At 36.0% G+C, this 24512-nt stretch overlaps 1 protein-coding gene across 2 annotated transcripts in view; it reads left to right on the top strand.

Moving 5' to 3' along the window:
- SLC25A21 (solute carrier family 25 member 21) overlaps positions 1–24512 on the top strand; it is a 254227-nt gene that overhangs the window by 89638 nt on the left and 140077 nt on the right. The window contains exon 1 of one of the 2 annotated variants that reach the window (XM_026120299.2): positions 22694–22713. The exons of the other annotated variant lie outside the window; for it this stretch is intronic. The gene's annotated coding sequence lies outside the window, so the exon portion shown is untranslated. Of the gene's footprint in view, positions 1–22693; positions 22714–24512 lie in introns of those variants that run through there. 2 annotated transcript variants of the gene reach the window in all.

A 24512-nucleotide genomic window follows, 5' to 3' on the forward strand; every position in this document is an offset into this window, starting at 1 on the left:
ATAGGCAATTGTATGTATGTACATAGAATAGATACAGTGCTGATTGGGTTAATTTTTTCAATGATCTATTATTAAAATGCAAGATAATAAGGTCAAGATAAATGAACAGTTCACTGTGATGTCTCCACTGAGATAAAATATTCACTTTTTCAGGTGTTTTTTCTTCAAACTTTTTTGCAATGATGCTTACCATCCACTCTCTAACGTCTTTCAGAATTTTGTGGCTGCATGTTGCCTCTTTGCTGAAATTGCATGCTCTGAAAAGTCATCAGTCCTTTCAGTGTGTTCTGCCATGAACAGTTTTTTGAATTGAAGCCAATTAATTATCTCATAATCTCTAAAATGCCTTTTGTTGTCGTATGTAATATTAAGTTGTTCTTTGTTGTTAATGTGTTTTGTGGTTGTTACAGAAGGGCTGTGGGAATAGTAGACATGCCATCTTTAAGACTTCCAGAATACAGACAGAGCACTAAGTGCACCTTGTATTTTCTTTCTATAAGCACAATAAAGCTTTCTGTCTCTGATGGTACCATAACATCTTGGTGCCTATAACTGCTGTACTTACATTGCTGAAAGACTTACAAAAGATATAGAAGGTTCCATAAAAGTTCAGTTGCTGAAATATTGAGTATAATCCTCTAATACAGAAAGACTTGATGAGGGGTTACATTTTCTAAATAGTCCAGGCTACCACTTTTTTAATTTTGTTGAAGATTTCACAATTATGAAATAAAAGTTTTAGAAATGTGAAAAGCAAATACTTTCTCTATTCGTAATGATAGGTACAGTACTGTATTTTTATTGGGCTGGATATGATATAAGCAGATAGAGGAAGGAGTAAGTCATTCTTGTGCCTTGCTATACAAGTTCTTTAACACATTCTTTTGTGGTATTTGGCTTAACTACACAGGCAGAGTGTCTTGCCTGACATAGGTCCGATGGGTGAGAAATCTGGCTTCCTCCTGCTGAGTAATGAAAGGAAAAGACAACCAGTGAGTGGTTATACATATGTATACATATGGAGGTTATGCCACGCAATGGGGTGCCTGTCTCTGACCTAGTCTTAGACGTGCTTGAATTGTTCCAGCCCTTTTTCTCCTCCTCTCTTGGCTCTCCTGTGCTTCACTACTGGTGGTCTGCTGTATACCATGCAGATGTTTTCCCCATGTTATTTCATGGTTATTTTTCAAGTGGTTTCTTAGTAGAACGGATGGAGGGTCCACACATGGGAACATCTGCTCTAACAATTTTTCTAAGCAAACAGCAGATGGCATTGCTGCTTCCTTTTGATCTTGTAAGAAAAATCCCATACCAATGGTGTCGGTTTAAGTTTCAGGCTGCTTGGTAATGGTGTATGTGAGCATTTGCTTCTCTGTCTTCTCTCAACAGTAGCTCTACTTGCAGATGTTTTCCTTGTGACTTTCTTCTTTAGCTTATTTCTTTATGTGACCCTAACTCCTGCTAGGTGTCCTGAACTTTGCTGTCTTCTAAGTCTCCCCCTCGTGGGACTTTTAATTAGTGCCATATCGTTACTATCAAATTCTCTCTTTCTCTGTTCATAGTGTAGTGAAATAGTAGTGTAGTGAAACAGAATAGAAATTGTTGTGAAATAGCGTAGAAGATTCATACTATTCTTGAGCTTTAATTATTGCTCTGGTTCGGCCTCTGTATGTATTGAGTTGGGAACTTTATATGCATTGCCTTGCCTGCTTACTGTTCTGAAGGAAGAGTTTTGGGTTTTTTTTTTCTTTTTTTCTCAAGACAGTTGATTGGTCTTTAAGGCTTTTCCCTGTTGTTAAAATTTTGACATTCAGACTCCAACACTAAATTCTGTCTGAAAGCTTAAGTAAATTCCTAGGTCTCCTTTTCATCCTCTTATTTAGTGTTAATTGAATTTTTAATTGCAGTGTGAACCCCCTTTGAAACACACATGCGCGTGTTGTATTACACTGAGAAATTTGTAGTACTTCCTTAGGTACTTTCCGCTGGACTCTTATTGTACAGAGTGCCCAGGTTGCTCTTGTTACTGGATAACAGCATGAGAAATGAAATTTGCATACAGAAGTTGAAGGTTTAATACCAAAATAAGCTAGGTTTCAAGAGGAGGGAAGCTGCAGTAAAATCTGTGTGATGTGGGTAAGACAGGAATAGGAGTAGGAGCACAGCAGAAGAAATAGGAGCAGTCTCAAGGGCAAATTCAGCAGAATTTATTGTCAGCACGCTGTGTGCGAGTTAGGAATGTCACTCCCATTAACGACCCGGGAAGCTTCAGGTGGAGCCTTGGAGCGCTCAGTCCCTTTAGGGTTGTAAGGCTGCTAATGGAAAGTAGAGTGAGGATGATTTTATCTTGTTTCTAAATTATGCTGAGTAGTACTTGGTCATTTTAGAGGCCAGTATAAGAACAGCAGGAGTCCTAGATTGAAAACTCTAGTGTATTTTGACAGAATCCTATTTTCCCCTATTCTAAACTTGCTAAATCTAGTTGTACCCTGTCCTCCAACCTCTGCTTATTTCTCTTATACTGCAGTCGTCATTTTTATTGCTTTATTTCAGTTTAAACCTCAATTTTCCTAAGCAATGTATTCAGATCCTTTTCTTATGAAGATTTGGTCTCAAATTTTGTATCTTCTTTAATATTTAATTTTAGAAAATGTCATATTCCAATAATTTTAATTTCTGTTCCAAATATCCGGATGAATTTGTTGCTGATTGTTGTATACTTTTTATAACTTCAGCATTAATTTGTTAGTCTGTTTCTTCAAACATAATTTTAAACCTGCTCTAAAAAGAATTAATCTATTTATGTAAGTGATAAAATTCACAAAACATTGGCCTTTAATGATTTGTTTACCATGTCCAGTGAGAGGCATAGCCTGCAGACTGAGGTTTGAGGAGGGACTGCCAGTGCTGTCAAGTGGGGATTTTTTGTTTTGTTTTTTTGGGTTTTTTTTACAAGCACTTAAGATTGGCATAATCTGGCATTTGGTGCCAGAGAAACTGTCTTGCTTTTTTTTTGCTACCTTCATTGCTAGTACAAGAAGGGTTTGTATGGATGCATTGCAAACTGGCATCAGTGGATGCAACCAGATTGAAAAAAAAAGAAAAAAGAAAGTGTGGTTCATGAAATTAAGGTATCGCAATGTCTGGAAGATTTATAATTACATAGAGTATTATTTATATTTATGGTAGTTTCCAAAGCTTCTGTGACAAAAATGGTGTTAACCAAAAAGCATAGGCTCTTTTGTCATTCTTTGATCCTCACTAAAAGGGACTTTGCATTTATCTACCAGGTACAAGCAAGGTCTGATACTCGTAACAGTCCTTAAAATGACTTTTGCAGCTTGAAGAGAAACACACTGCAATTCCTGAGGTTCCCAAATTGTACTAAATTTCAATAACACTGTGGTTCTTTGGATTTGTTTTTTCTATGTAATCTCCAAATATGACATTCACCTGATTTTACTTTGGGCCCTAGACATGCTTCAAAATGAGAAAAAGCAAGGTAATTCAACCAAAACAAAAGATTAAGTTCTCAACTATAAAATTAAAGTTACAAAACAGAGAAAAAAATAAAATACAGTTTTACTTGCCAGTCTTTTGATAGTTTCTGCTTATGCTTTCTCTGAAGCTTTCTCTGTCTTAGTTGTAGGAGCCAAAAATTTGTTTTAGTGGTATTTTCTTAATGTCATTCAAAATAGAGCTTGCTCCTTTACTTGTCCACGCTTTCTACGAACTGCATGAACTACTCAGTAGTACTTTACCTCTTGAAATGTTATCTTTCAAATTGATTTCTGAAGTTAATCTTTCCTTTTCAAATCAGGACTGTTTCATTCTGGGGAGCTGTCAAATATTCATATATTCCCTTTTCTCCTAGATGGGGACTGTTCTTCTCTTTTTATTATTTTCCTTAAGAATTCTCTTTCTGGTTCTTTTATTAAAAATGGAAATTTAAGGAACCAGAGCTCTTTTCTAAATGGGACTATGATGACATATATTTTCCTTCCTGTGGCTCTGTGAAGCTGTGCATCTTCTTCCTCCCCTTTTTATTGTAAGTGAAGCCTTTAGCCGTTGGTGCCAGTGCCTACTGAAAGTAAATGAAGCGTTCAAAGATTATTTGATCCAAGGAACAAGTCCATTACAAAGACTTTTCAAATTATATGGAATTTATTGGAAACATTCATTGTATTACATTTCGTCAAACCCACATCTTCAGCTTGGAATTCTCTTCGTAGATCAGATCCCACAAGGACACATTCATAATACAGATGACAAAGCAAATTTCAAAGTGCTATTTTTTCATATTAACTATTGCCACCCTCTCTAGCACAAATAAACATTTTATGCTAGTTTTAGGGTTTCATGCTATCATGCAAACCTTGTGATTTGGGCAGTATTATACCAATGTACAAACATTCTGTTGTGGAATTTTTCTGGTGGTGTGGAATAAGTCTACACTGAACTCATGATCGATTGCACTAAAATATAGATATTTTCAAGCTAGGTCTTAATAAAATTATATTAATTACTTTGCCATGCTAATGCAGCAGGATAGAGCCTACCACATTCAGCACCTAAACATTTACCTCATTTCTTAGATGGACTTTTGTCATTTGCCCTGTTTTGTATTAACATGGTTAAAAAAAAAAAACAGCTTGTACAAAAGTACTGCCAACAACTGGGCTAGCTAGTTTGGGCATGTCTATTTCCTGAATTTTTACTACAAATGCCTATTTTTATATGAAATTTTTCAGTATTAGTATACACTGAAGAATGGTGTGTCTTTGGGCAATCCGCAGCTTTCCCAAGACTTGGTATATCTGTGTTTTCTTCCAATTATGATTTACATTGAATCTTAAACAACAACAAAATTAGTATTTTGGGGTTTTTTGTTTTGTTTTGTTTTTTTTTTTTAAGAAACTTGTGAAATTCTTTTCAAAACATAATGGGTAGTTTAGCATTACCTGGCTTTCAGGCTGCTTGACAAAATGTGTAGTTTTCATATGCTGGAATACTGGGATTTCATGAGTATAAATCTATCCTTAAAAATCACTCTACCAGGTTTTTCTTGGTTTAATCTTTATTTCTATTGCTCATTCACAATTCTTGCAAAAGAGAAAATGGATGAAAACATTTTCTTCTAAAGCAATTCTTTATTTGTTTTTTCAGAAATCTTCACATAGAGTTGGTGCATAAGGGGCAGCATCAACTTACTTTCTGTTGCGAATATATGAAGGAATGAATTCTGATTCTGAGTCACTGCTTGTTCCTTTTTGCCCAGGTTTCTTTCTACTCTATACTAGTAGCAATTTAATCTCATTTTGTATTAGTGTTTCTATCTTAGGCATATTTCCAGGAGAGGCAAATAGTCTCCTAATTCCCCATCCACTTGTTATTTCGGGACAAAAGGTCTTGGAATGAATATTCTTTCTCCCATTATGTGTCCCCTACCATGTTTTATTCATATTAGGAAGTAAAAGGACATATACAGCCCCTTTATTATGTTCCAGGATAAAGGACAAATGCTGATTTTGCCATAGTATTCTAGTGTGCTAATCCATTTTTGGTGTTTAACACAATTAAGTGGGCAGTGCTCAGTACAGAGGACCCACACTTGAACATTAACTGAGTAGCCGGAACTCCAACACTAACACAAGCATGCCAAACATTTATATCAGGCTCGATTTCTCACCCCCCCAGGTCGATTTCTCAACCCCCTGTTGAAGCTAAATAAACCTCTTGTTCTTTAGCTAGTACATTTGAAAAATGAGCAAGAAATCAGAGGCATGGGAAAATGGGAAAAGTTACGAATATTCTGGTTTGCAAAATTTACACAGAAGGAACAGACTTTCTAAAAAAAATCCTCAATCTTTTCATTTTGTTACAATTTATTCATTCTAAGAGGAAGCGGTGTGGCATGGAAACATTTTACAGAATGAACGGAACCCGTAGCAGGCTGTTATTTGGATGAGAAGAAAAGAAAGGAAGAAACATGTAAGAGCAACATTAAGAAAAATAAGAATAGACAGGGAGTCGAGAGGCAATATGTAGGAAGTGGAAGAAGAGCAGTGATACCTTGGTGTCAGAGAGGACAGGAGGGGATGATGACAGCAGGATGTGTTTGAAGGAGAGTGGAAGAAGTGGGGTCTGTATCATGTCTTCTGTGTCACAAACTGGTGAGAAGTAATGGTTTATGAAGGAGGTTAAGCAGGACAAGTAATTTGCTGGCACTGAGACCACAGGAGTCAGAATGAAAGATGCAGAAGTGTGTTTGATTAGGAGGGCATGAATAAATTCATATTGTGAGACTTAATTGATGTCTGTAGAACACTTAGGGTGTCTTACTCTGTCATTCTACATAATTGCATGTTAATATTTAATTTCACCACTTTGGGGCAAACAGCAGACTTAAACTGTTAAACAGTCAAGGTTTACTGAATAAGATATAGCACTTGGTATCATGACAGAGTCCCGATTCCTGTGCCAGAAATTTTCATTTTGTTTATCTTATATTCTGTAAAAGCACAAATGCGCATAGCGTGATGCCATTTGCTAAAATAGTCCTCTGCTCTGTCTCAGAGAGAGAAAATCCTCTTTACTGGGAAATGTAATGGCTCTCTGCTGGTGCTGCATGGAAAAGGCAACATCTCTAAAAGCTTTACATTCTCCTATTGTTGGGGCTTCTAAGTTTTGTCAGGTGCTGGTGACTTGGACCTAACACTAAGTTGTAACTCGGGAGACAAAACAGTTGGAAAACGTGAAGAAAGGCTCTAAGGGTCAGCGAAATTTACTGTGGGCAGCTGCTGCTTCAAAGCGACTCTCTATGCAGAAGCCTATTAAGAAGTAGTAGGTTACTTTCCCGCAGTTTCCCCCGCATGATGGATGACGTTCTGAAAAGTGAGAGGACTTCCTGTGCCATAGGTATGCAGTGGCTTCTTACCCAGACCCAGTTAGTTTCAACATACTGAGGACGTTTCTATCTCATTACTATTATGAATCTTTTGAAAAAAAGGGTTTTCTGCAAATGGTGCTAAAAGGAATTTTTTGTTTTCGTCTATGATAGGTACTTGAATGGCATTATTTACAGATGGTCCTACTTAATCTAAATTATCCATTTACAAATCAAGATGGCAATAATATCTTGCTAGAAATAGGTTCAAGCTGCAGAGCTCAGAATTGGAATTTAACTTTGGAAAAGTTCTGGTATGTTTAGATTTTGAAACCTATTTACGCTGTTACTACAATATGAATCAACAGCAAAGTTTGAGAACTGTTTTGAATTTCAGAATATTCATTCGTAATAGATTGTGTTTGAATATGTCCTAATATCTAACTTAAACCTATTAAATTAGGGTATATTCTTTGCTTTTTAACAGTGATGTTCTTTAGCAAGATAAGTGCATTTCAAAAATGTGAAACCATACTGAAAATCTAGATCAGATCAGCTAAGCTAGTGCATCTGATGAGCGATGGTTTGTGTAAACTACTTGATTCTGTGACCCTAACTTGGCTACTTCATCTTCACTTCCATATGTAAAATAGAGAAATGTAAATATTGATGTATCAATCATTGTAATAACATGGGCTTGGGATCTTTATTTTCTATATGTAGCACAGGAAATGAAAATAATACTTAAAGAGAATGAATTCTGAAAAATACTTTCTGTGGGATTCTTATCATTAAATCCAACTATGTTTGAAGACAAGCATGTTTGAAGAGTAAGTTTAAATTCTGGATTTGACTGCACTCTTAGTGCTTCAAGATAAGAACTGTGGCCAAGTCTTCAGCAGAAGCTTTTGCTGGAATTGTTTAGGAATGTGAATAAAGAAAGGAGGCTTGTGTAATCCTGCTGTGTGTCTGTCTTTCACTGCCTTTTGCTCTCTTCCCCTCATAATTTTTTAACTGTTTTGCCAATCTTAACCAAATCTAGCACAGGCGTGAAAGTCTCAGAACTATTAAGCTCTTATAAATTCTGTGAGAACAGGCATGTCTGCACAGGCTCAAAGCAAACGTCCAGTAAGCTCTCGCTGACATTGGCCAAAGTAAATGGGCAGGAAAGTCATATAAGCATAGAGAAAGTGTAGACTGACACTTCTTCCACTGTATTTTCCCAGCTTCTGCTTATCACATATTGGGGACTTCTTGAACCCCACCTGTATCAATCAGATTGATCTCATTTATTTGCTCAATGACTACAGGTGTTATTTGAGGTTGACTTGTGAGGTGTGACTTCCCTCTATGAAATCCATGTTGACTCTTCCTTTTATAGAATTACTGGCACATGGACAAACATGAAATTCTTTGCTGTTCATTTCTACAGTTGTGCCTGGTTCAGAAGACAGACTTCATAATGTTATAGTTCTGTTTGCCTAACAGTCCATTTTAAAAACTGATGCCTCACTTGCTGCTTCTCAGTATCATTCCTCTAGTTTTGCCATGTATCTTTCCAATATATGATTGGCAGGAAGAAAATGTCCCTTTTGTGACCCCTCACTTGTACTAATACAACTCTTTGTGCGGCCACAGCAGGGAGAGCAGAAACTGCTAAATCTGAAATCCCAGGGTCACAAACCACCCTTTTGCTTTCGGTAGTACTTTGATTTCTTCATGAGCTTTTCTGGCTTTCTGCTGTTTCTCTTATTTGTGGGCAAGCCCTCTCAAGCAATAACCTGTTAAACATTTCTACCCTCATTCATTTGTATGGGTTTGTGTCGGGGTAAAGACTGCTTTCATTTCACCTGTCTAGTTACTTTAAGAACTTGTACATGTATCCTGAATAGATAGTGACTGTTGCACAAATCTACTTGAGTAGCTTTTATCTCAAACCATAAAAGCAGTTTTGCAAGTAGGACTTGGGTGTAGACTAAAATTTATTTTGTATTCAACTATGCCGGTTTGAGGTATTGCCACTTGTTTGTTTGAGGTTGTCTCTCTGGTACTCTTCATAGAAAATCAGCCAAGTAAGTTTAAATAAGTTATATAGGTTCTGTGTTGTGCCTCAGCTGACCAAAAGCTAGCTACCATGGGAAAGGATAGTCCCGGTCCTTTCCCTTCCCTAGCTATACTTTCTCATTTGTTCTTTAGCTCTAGAGCTAAAGGGACCTCCCGGCTTCTGTAGTGAGCTGTGTTTAACTGGAGTTAAGAATCAGCATATATTATTGGAAGGAAATTCAAATATTTTACAATTGGAAAACTCAGTTAGGGAGCCTAAGCAATGCTTATTCTTTTTCTGGTGATGTGGTAATATAACCATTCATATGTCATTACTGCAAAATCATAATTGCATTTCACACACTAAATTGCTTTTAAGAGGCGTAGTTTCTTTTTCTCCCCCAGGCCTTTTTTCTTCTTTTCCTGCTATCGTAGTAGATCAGAAATAGCAATTTTTCACATGCTTTTTTGTGTTCACCTATAATGTTCAGAAGGCAACAGAAGCAGAATTTTGACCAAACCTCTAGATTTGTAACACCAGCATATATAATTGATAAAATCTAGTCTTTTTAAAGAAGACTGGTTCTAGTGGCCACATATGAGACCTAAAAATAGTTCAGCACACCTAAACTCTATCCTGATTCTGGCTTGGATTCATGGGATATCCGTGGAAGAAGCAGTACGCAGGCTTTCTGCTGCTGCCCGGATGCTCTCTGTGCACTTCCTGTCTGTAGTGGCTTGCTTCCTTCCAGATTAGTAGAGAGCAGTATCTGCAACACATATGCTTTCAGAAACTGTGTCAAATTATGCAGCATTCCTTCCTGATTAGGAAAACTACTTCCAGTGAACTATCTGCTTGAAGATTTTTATCAGTCTAACTACTGATTCGGCTTTGAAATGCTTCTCTTCTTGGCTGCATGTTACCTCATTCAGATGTGTCACACAAGGAGATTGATTTTCAACTTGTAGAACAATGATTTAATAGCATTCCCCCTTTTTATATTAAGCAGAGAGAACAGCTCATAAATTAACACTTACTTTATACTATTATCACTGTTTTCAGTGCCTAGAAGGCTTTGAGCTGCCTTTACATAAGTTAGGTGTATTAAATATCACTCATGCACATACACATAAAGAATATATGTTGCTCAGTATTTTATACAGTGGGAACATGCAAAATCTATTACAGTTCAAATGCATTAAACAAAAGCATGACAAAAATTCTAAAAAATAATAATAATAATAGAGAAGAGAAACAGGACAAACGAACTAAGTCAAAGAACTTTACCTTGACAGCACAGGTAATGTTTCTTCCAGTAGTGATTCCAGGCTTCCTGGACCTTCACCAGAAAAGTTTTGCTCCTCACCCTCTTTCCATTTTAAGATGTCTTCCCCTTTCCTTTATCCTCTTCCTTCCCAGGGTAGCTGATCTCCAATAATGTAACACTGCAAAACCTAGACCTTGCTCTCCCCTGACACATAGCAAGTGCAAGTCACGGACGGCAGACACACGAGTTTCGCAGGGCAAAGGTCTTGATTTGTTTGTATTACCATGTTCTACAAAATACTCCAGTGTACAGGTAGTTTTCAAAAGCAGGCTCACATAGAGCACATTATAACAATTTGCTCTGAAGGCTGACTGGTTAAATGAGCTACTGAGGTGGAAAACTTTCACTATGAATGAGAAAATGGGTTTAGTTAAAATCAAACCCATCCCTTGAATTAAAACCTTTTGTAAGGTTAGAAAAACTTCAGTTTAGGAACTCTCTCTTTTCTTTTCCCACTCGTCTGATGAAAAGGGAGAAGGATCTTTCCACTGACCTCTTGTTTTTAATACCATTATGTACTTCAGCTTTCCTGTCCATTGCTCTTCACCAAACAACTTTCCTCCCCTACCTCCACTAGATTTTCAGAAACAGCCTCTCAGAAATCTTCATGTTGACCCTGACTCCTGCAATATTGTGCATAATCACTAATAAAGCTATAGGCATTTCATTCACACCAGGGAGAGGACATAAGATGATTCACCCTTGGATTAACACCAGCCCCTGTCAATGGAAGGTGATAAGGTTTCAATCACTAACTTTAATTTCTCAGCCATTTTTGTAGGAATGCTAGAAGTCAGCACAGCATGTGAGTAATATAATATAGAAGTCTGCTAGTATAAATGATAGCTTAGCTGTAGTGTTGGTGGACAAATTATTTGCTAGTGTAATCTAATATCTTCAGTCTAATTTGATGCTGTGAGAGGCTAGAGACTGAAAGGAGGAACAAATGCAAGATGTTAATTTCTGTTTAATACAGTGTTTGATGCTCATTCTGGGAGTCTCTAATGTCTAACAGCCGTAGAGGGCTACATTTATAGACAAAGCTAAGTAAAAAGAAATAATAACTTTATGAGCTGGAGGAGTTTTGCGAATATTTTATGGCCTAAAAGAGAAAAATCAGGATGCAGGAGCCATAGCAAAAAGGCAAAGTGGGAAGCATGCAAGAGATGTGTGAGGTATTTGTATCAAATAAGCAATTAAACCTAATTCAGATCTCATGCTCTGAAGAATCTGTCTGTGCTTACAAAAGTTGTGACTTTTTATTTTATTCTTCTTCTTACTATTTTTTTAAGACATGGGAACCTGATAGGTCTTTTCTATTCCCTAGTTCTGTGAATGTACAGGGGTTTGGCACAGTTGTTAATTCTCATCTTCTTCGGGCCATGATTCTGAGTCAATCTCCTTGATTAAGATTATCCAGTATCCCAGTTGGCCATTTCCCCCTTACTGGCCTTTTTGAATGGCTCAATTTAGGGCTGTTTAGCATGTGCCATCTTACTTTCCGGATCTGCAAGCTCTTTTGGTTTTCTGACTTCTCTGTAGTAAAGTAAGAGCGGGAAAGTTCTCCTGTTCCTCCTGCTTGTAGTCGGATCCTCAGGGAACTCGAAGACTGTGAAGCTATGTGAACTACAATCCTTGTAAGCATACCTGAGGAGTCCTTGGATTGCCTAGAACTTGTTCGCTAGGGTTTACAGGGATTAATCTTTTAACGTAGAAGTGTTAAGAATTAGAGAGATGACCAGGTGCTTGAATCTGTAAGTGAACAAAGAAAGACTGGTTCCTTTCCAAACTTTGTGAATCAAACTGCAGGGGTTCATTTTGTGAGCTGGACCCTGCAGGATTCGCACAGCTGTAGAGGGAAATCTAACACCTAGTCCAAGTGCAACAATTCCACCATCCAGCAGAAGGTTCCTAAACCACACAAGCCATAAAACTTGCTTCATGAAAGTGTTGTTTTCTGTTTTTAATATTTATGTAATGTATCCATTTATTGTCTGTTTCCTACCTACCGGTAAGTGGCTATACTTCAGGACAAGTCATAAAACTTTCAGTCAGATCTTCTTTAGGCAAACTGTCCTTGAAGTCCATGGAAGCTGGAATTTTGCTCAAGCAGAATCTGAGTGAGAGTCTCATGATCTGACCTTTACCGACTACGTCTTTTCAACAAGATGAGTTGATCTGTATCACCATTCATTTGTTCCGGATTCTGCTTTCTCCATAATGAGGACTATTTAGGTTACTAAGTGAGCACTGAAGAAGGTGTAGATGGTTGAAGTGTGCCAGAGTAGATTATTAAATTAGTGCTGTAATGGAAAAATAACAGAACAGAAATAGAAAATGTAGCCAGATTACAGGAGATCAAACAAACTTAATTGACCTTATAGGCTTACTGTGGAAAATGCTTTTTTCACATTGCGTGTGTGGAGAGAAAGTCAAGAAGTGTGGGTTTTGTTTCAGGAAGTAGGATGAATATACCATATTGTATAGTTTTTCCTGAACATTGTGAAATCTTTAGAGAGTAAGTTATGTGACTCCCTTTGTGCATATAAATGGATGCACTGAAAGCAAGAGTATTGCTCTCAAAATCATGCATGTGCTTATGTACATTGTTTGAAGTTGAACTACGAATGGAAAATAGCCTCTTTTCTTGAAATAACATTGCCCATCCCATCCTGAAACTTGTATACCCTTCTTACCTCCTGGTAACTAAATAAGTGATACCTTGTTCCTGTTGAAGTATGTTTGTTATAGATATCTCTAGAACATGAAGCTCATAAGCAGTAAACTAATTGTAATTTAAATTATTGCAAATCAGGAAAGCACTATCGTGCAACAAGGTTCTCCAATGTAACAAGCACTGCAGATCTTCCTTTACTTAGTTCTTGTGTGAACTAAACCTTATCTTTTTAAAAAACATGATTTATAAATTGCTAGTTACTGGGAATCCACAGAGAGTTGGGAAAAAAACCTAATGGCTAAACAATTTTGCTGCTTAAAATGTTTTATTTCTACTTTTGTCTAGCCTTAGCTTCCACGTTTTTGATCTTGTCATGTCTTTATCTGCTATGAAAGAAGAAGCCTTTATTATCAAACACACCATCCTATATGCACAGATTAAAACTGTGGATTAACTTTTAATATATTTCTTTGGAGATATAAATAAATAAAATCACATCCCTTCACATTAGAAGTTCGTCTAACATCATGTTAGAAACAACGTGCACTACAATAGTTACTTTACTTCCCTCGGTTATAGAATTGGCAAAACCTTTTTCTTTGTTTTGTTTTAATTTGGGGGATCTGTGGGACGGAGTTTGCTACTAACACATTTTCAACAAACTTTATGCAAATAAACTTCTATTTTTGTCACTATGTTATAACAAAAATGAATGAGACATGTACTGTGCAGTTCTGCCAGACTTGGAGCAGACATGGAAAGGATATAAATGTGTCAGTATTGCAGGAGGGAAAATACATAAATGCACATGGTGACTCTCTTAGTCTTGGGCTCAGTGTGATACTAATTCATTTTTTTGACATTTGGAAAACTTCTCCCAACATTAATAATAAGTTTATAGTGGGGGGTAATTCTGACAGACACAGTGTTGAAATAAAAACTTGAAAGAATGTCCATCAGATTTTACAGGTGCATAGAACATTCATTTGCAGTGATTGATGATCTTTTTGTTAAAGGTTGACATAATGTTGAATGGAATGTTTTGTTTATATATGGTGGTCTAGTTTATTGACCAGTACCAAAATGTATGACCAATGTGGGACTTTGTACAGCATGTCTTTTTTTCTTTTTTTCTGGGGGGAAAAAAAAAAAGTATTTACCTTCTCTCTCCCTTCTGATCACCAGTATGTGGATACCCTTTGATTATTTTTAAAATACTATTTTTTTGAATTATTTTTTCCTTTAAAAGGTATTTGCTTGAACTGAAAATTTTAGCTCAACATACCAGAAATTTAAGTAACATTTAGAAATGGATTCTAGGATTTAGATTCTTCAGGGCAAATGTTATAGAACTTGCTTTGTTTGCCTGAATATTTGTACTAAAAGCTAAAATAATAGTTGGCATGTAATTTGGATGGATCTGTCTTCTATTTGGAAGATCATTTCTTTTGAATTTCACGTAAAGAAAAAATTTAGAAGAAAAAAATCTGAAAATGTTTACCCTTCCTAGTGGAAGAGTTGGAAGGATGGTGCTGCTGTTTGATAAGGAACGTAAGCTATCTCTCTTACAAGATAGGTCAGTAAAAGCAGGAATGTTTTTAACCTTGCTTGCAGCTCAGAATAACATGCCTTCAACTACAGCACCCAATTATCTGAATATAGAATCGGCTTTAAAATTATCAAGATGTGTGCACAAGACCATTCTTGAAATCCATGTAAAACTTATGCTTCCATCTGGAAGCAGAATTTCATATTCTAATGTACTTCCTGATGTTGAAAATGATAAAGATAAATAAAGGTAAACATAATGGCAGTTTGTGGCAAATTATGTTTGAATTGTTAATTAGCACACAAAGAGCAACATATAAGAGCTGGAATAAATTTGAACTGAGAACATTTTCAGTCCTTTAATCTAAGCCCTGAATTTTTCTTTGAAGTCTCTAGAGATGTTTAGTCAAAACTATGATATTGACTCCAGTAGGTTTTTTAAAAGTTGAAACAAAACTACCCAAAGGATCCTAATATCCATAAAGGTCAAACTGCAGTCTTGTCTTGTCTTCCCTGAGACCGGACTTTTGTATTTGTGCTCAGGAGTTCGTTCTAACAAGACAATTATATAAATGGAGTTTATCCAGAAAGGAAAAATTTTAACAGCATGCTAGATAAGCATGCAGTAAGTAGTTTACAGGTCTGTTTTCATCTTCTTGGCCCCAGGATATTGGAATCTATGTGCATGTGAACTCAGTGCACTTGTCATGTCAGAGAATTGAATAGAAAGGATGAAAAGAGAGATGATTCTTTAAAAAAAGAGATGATCTTCCGGTGCACCAGCAAAATCTGGAATCCACACCACTTCTGCCTGTCTTGGACCACTGAATTTATATAGGGTGAGATGTACTCATGGAAATTATCTGGTCCTAATGTAACCAATTATGGAGATAATCTGGTAAATAATGATAAATAAAAATAAATAATTGAAAGAGCTGTTTGTATCTAGCTTTTAGATAGGACAGTATCTCAGTGAATCCACAAGTAGAGGCTCAGGATCTCTTCTTATGCTTTGTATAGAGAGGATATTTTATACATTTTTGTATTTCACCTGACCTTATAAAAGCAAAGTTAGGGAAGCTAATAGCACACAAGTGGATCAGATGGTCTTGGCTCATGGGTGTCTTCAGATTTCCCGGGGAAGTGGCAGTGTTCATCTAAGTCTTTTCACCCTGGGACTGAAATCAGTTTGACTTACAGTCTTAGAAAACAGTGAGGCTCTCCAACTGTCTCATCTCATTAAGTCTTATTTGTATGGGAACAGAATTTCCTTTGACTGTTAGTTTGGGTAACAATTTCTGCCTGATGTTCATTGTATAGACTCCCATGTATAAAATGTCTAATATAACTCTTTGATTTTCCACAGATACAGTATAATGCTGACAGTTCTGTATGTAAGCAGCTCAGGCTTTAGGACACCTAGACTTACCATATCCAAGAGCCCCATATCTCTTTCAGTAACTGAAAATTATGTGAAAGAATTTAGCTAAATTATAACTGCTGTACACCTTATTTTAATTCTGAACATAATTCATTCAAAATCTTTTTCAGTCATGTTCTGATAATTTTCATCTCCCTGCAATAAAGTAAAAGAGATTGCTATGCTAATATTCAGGTTACATATGTGGGTTTGATTTTGGTTTTGTTGCTTTTTTTCCACAGAAAGCAATTCTCCATGCTTGTCCAATATATTTTTCTCCTTCAAAAAACGTTATCTTGCTTTCCCTTTTAAACAGGATTTTTTACCCCGTCTTCTGAATACCTGTCCAAATCCATAAGAATATAGTCCTGAGAAATTGTTTTGTTTTTCTCTCACCACAGTAGCTAGTAAGTGGAGAGTCAGATAGCGGTCTTGAAAGAATGACAAAACACTCTTCCACTGATACCAAGGACACATATTCTCTTCCTTGTAAGAAGGAAGTTAAAGAACTAGAGACAATCATAGATAAGTGAGCTGAGGGAGTGAAGGGGAGGACTAAATGAGGGAAACTAAGTTGTGTGAAGCAGAGTGGAGGGCAATTTCAATGCCTGAAAAAATTTTGAAATGACAGTTCTGTAAGATTTGGGGCAAGTAAAGTTCAATACAGCTGTAAGAACACTGAGTGAGGATCTTTGATGTAAGGATAGCATTCTTAGAGTGAAGCTCAGATTTTGATTAAAATAAATTTATTTTTAAAAAAGCAACTCACCCCAGCATTTTTAAATGTTCATTGGATGCTGCTTTTGCTTTTCAAATATTATAGCCAATGCTTATGATGTGTCTAGGAAGACTCGGACATTGTGGAATATTTGCCAATTGCTGTGTAGAACGTATCACCACTGATTCACTAGGGATTCAATGAAAAGGCATTTTGTGGCTCTTTGCTTTTTGTTTTCAATACATTCATATTTGTGGTATCCGCAGGACTCAGAACAATCAATAGGCTGATTGACTAAGAAATGTTACTTAAAAAATCAGATAATTTTACACATCTAAAACCAAATTTCAGAGAGAGGATAGTTAGAAAAGAAGCATTGAAAATCATGTTTTCTTTTATATTCCTCTGCTTTTATATATTAATACAGTTGCATGAAATTTTGATCCTCTTCCTTACAGATCAATTACTGCTTATCAGTCTTATTTTAGTATTCTTTTAGTCTATTAATATTTCATTTTAGCATTTTTGACCATGTGCTAACACACAAAACCCTCTTAACTACAAGTTCTTTAAAACTGAAAGAAGGTGTTGGCTTCCAGTGCACTGGTAAAATTACTTTTTATCTGCAAAAAGAGGTAAACTGCAAAGACCAGCTAGGCTCTCAAACTGACAACTTTTAAGTGTTGCCAGGGTATTTTCTCAGGTTTGTGATAGTCTGCCAGTGAATACTCTGATCCTAATTAGTAGCTGTGGCTTTTGAAAAGCTTAGTTTGGCATAAGTCCAAGTTCAGGAATAATTGTCTGGAGATGTTTAGCACAAAGCAGTACAGACAAATACTTCAGAAGCTTCACTGATTTCAGGATAAAAAAAAATACTGTTATCTTTCACTTCCCTGTTATGCCCCGAATGTTAGTCCAGTCCTTCCAATATTGTATACCATGCAGCTTGCAATATGGAAGCTGGCGTTTTAAGCCCCAACCCCAACTTCTGTGCTGTACTGAAGGTGTTACATCAGAGGACCCATGGGGAAATACGTCTTTATCTGACATGGAATTACTGATGAAAAATATGACTGCACTGTGATATTGTTTTAAATAATATGCCGCCTAAGAATGTATTTTGTATCTAATAACTTTAAAGAACCAGTACATGCAGGTAGATATTAAGGTCTTTCTATTCTAGCGAAGTTAAACCGAGATCAGGTGTGTATGTGCCAGACAGAGCCTGCTGGAAAACTCGATGTCATGCCGTTCGGAGCGGACCTGGGAAGTCTATCCATCACGAGCTGCAGACCACCACTGTGTCTGCAGTGCAAAAAGCTAGCCTTTCTTTTCTGGATAATAAATGATCACAGACCCGGAAATGAGTCAGACCTTTCAGACCAGCCAAAGACAAACTATCTTTGATTCCAGTCTTCTCGATTCACCTGTACATATTCCATGTATTACTCAGGTGCTAAGCAGAGGTGCTTTTTGTCTTCGAGGCTGAAAGGCCCTTTAGTTTAAATTAGGGACGTTCACTGGTCTTCCCTGCGAAAGTAAAATAAATTTGCTAGTGGTTACTAGTTGTAAAAAGCTGTTAAAATACACAAGTTCTGCCTCATTTCCAGTGAAATGCTGTGACTTAAGAACACTCGTTTATTGTTACACAGTATGCTGCCAGACAGGCCAGGTAGATGAAATCCGATTCTCTTTCTTATTTCTTCAAGCATTTCATTATCACTTGTGGGTTGTTTCAAAAGACAAGGAAAATATAAAACTCCTTGGAGTGAAGTAGTAACTAACTTTCAGTACCTTGCAGCTGAGGGCATTTTTGGAATAAATTGACTGTGTTTGACCTTTGAATCAGGAGGACCTTATGGTTTTCTATTACTGAGGAAATAGGTTTTGTTAATGACAGTGCTATCAGGGGTGAGATGAGTAAAAGAAGCTGTTATGTAATGAAACATGAAGAGACGCACATGAAAAATTAAAAGCTTGACTGGGCAAGTCAGCCTGTGTCAACAATACGCTAAGGACATCTATCATAGCAGAAGCGGTGCCCAGTCTGCGATACCCTGACTGCACGTTAGGTATGTAGTCAGATTGCTGAAGTGTAGCCCTCTTTCAGTGACCTGTTACAGCAATATGAAGTGTTAAATCTATTTGTAGATAAGGTGTCTGTTTGCTGAAGGTAGACAGTGAACTGCTTTTGATTGATTCCTGCCATTGCTTTCCCAGGGCACTTTTAGTGATTTCCTATGAACAACTGTATTGGCTGTATGGCTTTGAATTTCATCCCTTGTGGTTTTCTGTGCTTTGAATCACAGTATTAAAATTTAGGTGTTAACTTTAAGGGAAAATTGCAAAAATTGCAGCTGTTTTTTCACATTAATATAAAGTGAAATAACTTTGTCATGATCTTTTACTTCATACAAAGTTATGTCTATATTGGAACAGACCATAGAAAGGTCACATCATTTCTTAATTGTATTTGCTCGGTATTCATGCTTGTCGTCTTCGAAAATGATGATGCTTCCATTTCTCAGGCTACAACTGCTTTTAGGAAAGAGAAGAAAGCCTTGCAGGCATCTGCTGTTTACTAGATCCCTGATTCTGATTTAAAGCTCTTAACACTAGTCTTTTATCACACTATATGTTAGAAAAACAACATATAAAAGGCAAATATGTTTGAGTAAGTGTCACAGTTCATTGTTAAAATTCTTACAGGTTAATTCTGGAATTGACCTACTTGCAAAAAGTAATTGTACATTTACAGCTTTCCTGATCTCTGTATTAGTAGTTTGTATAATTATCAGCTTGTTAACAAGTTGTTGGGTTTTTTCTTTTTTTTTAACCTGAGATAGGAAAACTTAAAAATTATTTGGATCCTAAGTTATTTCGTGCTCAAAATCCTGATTTCTATTTTGAAATTTATTAAATACTACAACACTTATTCCCCATAATTTCTGGTTTGGAATCTACTTATGAAAGCTTCTTCACCATACTAACAGAAAACCTAATAATCATTAATTTTATCCTCGTAGGATCCCTCTAAGATAGAGAAGTACTAGCTTAACTCTACAGGCAGGGAACTATAACATCGGATAGATTGAATGGCATTGCTAGGTCACGCAGGAAGCCTGTGGTTGCGCTGAGAATTGAAACAAACCCTCTTGAGTCTTGCTCTAGTGTCTCATCTTTTTTTTATGGCTAAACATTAATCCATTGCTTATTTTTAATTCTCATCTACTGCTTATGTTAGTCTGGGTTTCTTTTAAAATAAACATAAATTTCTGTACAGCTTTAGAATAATCCCTAGTCTTCCTTCAAAATGAAATCCAAACCAAAGCTGTTTTTTTCCTATTAGAATTTTTTTCCTTAAAGTTTTTTTTAAGAGTTTCTTTTTTGCCTCTGCGTCTATGAGCTTCCTGGTTTGGAGGAGTTGGAAATAAAAGAAGAAACTCTGTTTTGCAGTATCGTCAACTTTACTGGACTCAGGACTAATAGGAAATGTCACAGACAAGTCTTACCTTATGATATTTTCAGCCCAATTTTCAACCATAGGCTTTCTTAATCAGATGTGAGAGAAAAGAGGTGCGCAAGAGGTGCTCATGATCCCATGAGCAAAGACCAGCTAAAGAATCTTGAGGGTTTTTCCATTTTTAATTCAAGGAAGCCCTATGGGATTTGGATATCAAGAACTTGGCTGGCCCAGCCACAACCACCCCGCCTTAAGGAGAGAGTGAAGGATGCAGGTAACTGGCAGTGCATGTAAGCACATACTGCTGACTGCTTGCAGAATGTGAATTATGAATGTATATTGTAAGCACTTCTGCTAAACACTGAGTTCAGGAGAAATATTCACACACTAAAGACAAAGACATGTGACATATAATTTGCCCAATCAATCAAAATGATATGTTTTTAAATTGCAGGTGTGGACATTGAACTAGCTATTTGTCAGAAATATGTCAAATATATCTGGAAAATGAAAAGTTTAGTGGAAGTAGATGTGTGCTAACAAATAACAACTAAGGAAAATAGTTCAGTGAGAATTTCTTCAGTGCTGAAAGTTTCCTCAGTTCTGTTTCAAGCTGCATATGTGCAATTTGTAACCAGGAAGCCAACCATGGAAGAGATATGCAAAGAAAAAGCTACTTTTCACTGGAAAGAAAATTCATAATACACTCATATGACTGTGACACCTGCAAACTTTTAATGATTTCCTCTGTAGATATGATAAATCCTGTTTTAGTAAACATACTGCAATGTACATGGAAATAAGCCTTTCTCTTAAGAGCATTAATTGGCATTTTTCTAGTACTAGAAAGCTGTGGACTTCAGCTTTTAAGTCCTCTGAAAAGTGTAATATAAGATAGCTTATTGTCTGTTTTGTTGCTTTTTTTCTTTTCCCCAAATATGAACCTTAGTTGAACAATTAGTCTTCGGACTGAGGCATTAAGAACAAGTAAATCTATTTGCTTCACTGAAAGCAAACAAGGGTGAAATGATTTAATGTCAGGTAATACAACACCATGAAGGCGTCTCTTAGTAAGTTCCTGGGCATGTGCCTTGTTTCTTACGATAATAATGGTTTGTGGTAACATGGTCTCATGCGTGTTCCCACAGAATTATGTAAATGTTGCAAAACTAATATGGGTTACTCTGTGCTAGAAAACGGACTTCATAAAAATAATCATCCAAAGGAAATCAATATTTGCTACATTTTTCTTTTCTATAATTTATCTGCGATTCACAGGCAAGGATGAGGTGGTTATAAAGAGCTACAGCTAGTGTTTCAAATGGTGGCATAGAAAATAATTTTTTCTTCAGAGGATGACTATTGAATGAATATAAGTAGAAGATAATACCTTTATATGTTTTAATAAAAGGTTTTGTTTTCCTTTTTTTTAACCATTCCAGTAGTCAGTAAACCAATGACCATTCTGAAAAACTTTTTCCTCTCCTACCATATTAGATTATGTGGAGCCAAGTCCCATCATATGTTTACCTTTGGTGCAGCTCTTCACCATGTTTCTGCTGCACGAGGTTGGTGGGAGAGTGGTGGTTTGGTGTGAGTTTTGGCACCAGCACCCTGAAGCAAATATTTTCCTTTGTTCCTAAATCACAAGTTGTAATACAGGAAAAAGTTTTGGCAGAATTTTAGGGAGATATTTGTCTGCTCCTACGATGAGAATAAAGTTCTTAAGATCAAAATTTGTCATTTGGAAACTGTCCAGGTCAATAGTCTAATCTATGCATATACTTAGATTGAATTATTGAATGAACTCGGTGGCTTAGATTTTGTAATACTGATGCTTTCTTATATCTCAGAAACATCATATCTATAGTCTTTTTTTGTCAGACTTATCTTAAAGACATCCTGGAGTTACAGTAGCAATAGAAGGTTGTAAGTTCAGAGCAGAAGGCAAAAGAAAGGTCACACAGCATTTCTTGGCCTTGTTGTTTGTGTTGCCTACACTATCAGTCGTACTCTCAATCTCATACTTCCCCCCTACGTCTCAAGCACTTAAAAATGCAATTTTTTGCAGTTACAGATTTAGAATTTAATAGTCAACTTTCAAATTATTTAAGGGCTCTGTAGGTCTTTCTTCAAAGTATTTGGAGGACGTGTGAGAGCAATAGATCCAATTCTTGATGTTTAATTGTCTCTTCCAGAAAATTAATGTGAAAACTGAAGAATATTTTAGTGTTATTAAAACTGCAACTAACATAAGTAATCCTAGGTGTACTTTTCTACTACCTTTATCCACTAGGTGACAGTGCAGCTCTTTTACCTTCTTTATTATTATTATCCATAGGTGTTTTTTAAAAAAGCCATTCTGTACAAACTTCTAAGAATGTGTTCTTTCCAGCTGAAAAGTATGTGCTCTGCGTGATTTTTTTCTGAGACAAACTTTTATATGCTAAGGCAATTTTTTTTTAGTATAGTTATTTTAGTTAATGAAAATAAAACCCCTTGTCACTGAGCAGGGTTATTGTTTTTTAACTGTGAAAGACACTACAGAGTGCCTTCATTGTGGTCTGATAGATAGTTATGGAAAAAGCAAATCCTGAAGTTACTGAAATAAACGATTTTTCAACCTGAAGGTAAGAAACGCAAAAGAATTATACTTGTAATTTTAGCATTGGTCTTTAAGAGAAGAGCTTAAATAAATAAAGTTGCTTTTTAAATAAACAGTTGAATGCACAGTGTAGTTAACCCTTTAAAGATTATACTGTTGTTTAGATGAGCTTTGCTTGTTAAAGCAATTTAATTAAAGATAAATTACTTGCTTTCAGTACTTCCACTGTACTATGCCCCAGGGCTACTTATATGAAAGAATTATATTTTATAATGTAGCTGTCTTTTGCTTCAGCATTTATTTACTGTTTACTTTCTGTAAATGTTTGAGAAGCCCAAACTCTGTAAAGAAAAAAAAAGATAAAAGTTTGTAGAACTGCGTTGGCATGCAAAATTGCACCCGTACTGCAGACTGATCCTGCTAACGTTCATTTCACTGGTGCTCAGTATTTCAGTAAAGCTACTTCTGAAAGTGTTCTCGGGCTAATTCCCTCAGCCACTGCCCTGTAGAAGATTAAACTTACAATAAAAATTAACTATGCTACATATATAATTCTGTAAATAATTAAAATGATTATTGGTCAGGTATAGAGACCGGAAATATTTCTAAAAGCCAGATGAATATTAAAGAAGCCCAAGAATGTTTATAATACGCAATTTTTTGAGTAAATCTGATAGATATGTTTTTGATGAGGCTATTTTAATTTGTTATACTCTCACTTTGCATATTGTTTAGAATTTGTATAACTACATGTTCATACTGACTGCTCTGATTCTTAAAAAAGAGAAGGACTTTCTTCCATAGTAAAAATCATTTACTTTTATCATTGTACTACTGCATTCTGAGAATAAGAGTCTGTAAAATAAATAAGCAAATTAAATAAGTGAAAGGAATAGTGCACATTAATAATAAAGTATGCTAGTCAGTAAAGAATGAAATAACTTTCCTGATAAGCTTTCTCACCAATCATCTTCAACATGAACCTTATAAAAGGTCTATTTTGAATATTTAGAAAAAATATGAGTTGTAATAACTTAGAGAATGTCATTCTTTTTAAAAAAAAAAAAAAAACCAATATGATTTACAATACTGATTGCTAGCTGAAACTTTGACAGGATTTATGCTCTGGTTACTAACCTTCTCCCCCTTCTTGCCCCCCCCCCCCCCGCCCCCCCAAAGGTGCAAGTCAGTAGAATTTGGCCCATTTATGTTTAATGGCTGAGGAGCATGTATGGCTTACACATTTAAAATTTATGATAGAGCATTACAAAGGATTGCTTTGTACATTGAGTTAGGATTTCTACAGACATTAAAGGCTGGGTTATTTCTACACTTCTGGTAAAATGCTGTGATTCACTTTCACCTTTGAGACATCACTTTATATAAATGTTGCATATAACTGTTGTTTGTTTTCATATTCCAACATGGAATATGAATGAGCATTTCATTAAAAAAATAAAGAATTCCTCCCTAAGTTCCATCCTCTTCAGACAGTAAAAATCAAATACATTTCATCACGTAGGCAAGTATATGGCCATTTTATTAATTTTTCATATTCCTTTTAGGTATACATCAAAATGCTGCATTCTCTTGCTGCACTGCATAAGAAGCACTTTTCTACCTTTCAACTGAATTGTGAAAGAGTTGAATAAGAAAACCTGTATACACAATTTTAAGCAATTATGTAAATAATAGACACTAATGTTAAACCAACTGAATTTTTAAACAGATATGGTAAGAGAATGCAGACAAGATGTACTCACAAAATGTTGCATTTTTCTATGATTAATTTAGGTATTAGAATGGTGACCTCATTCATAACTT

This window comes from Dromaius novaehollandiae, chromosome 5 (genome assembly GCF_036370855.1).
Source record: "Dromaius novaehollandiae isolate bDroNov1 chromosome 5, bDroNov1.hap1, whole genome shotgun sequence".
NCBI classification, from domain to species: Eukaryota; Metazoa; Chordata; class Aves; order Casuariiformes; family Dromaiidae; genus Dromaius; species Dromaius novaehollandiae.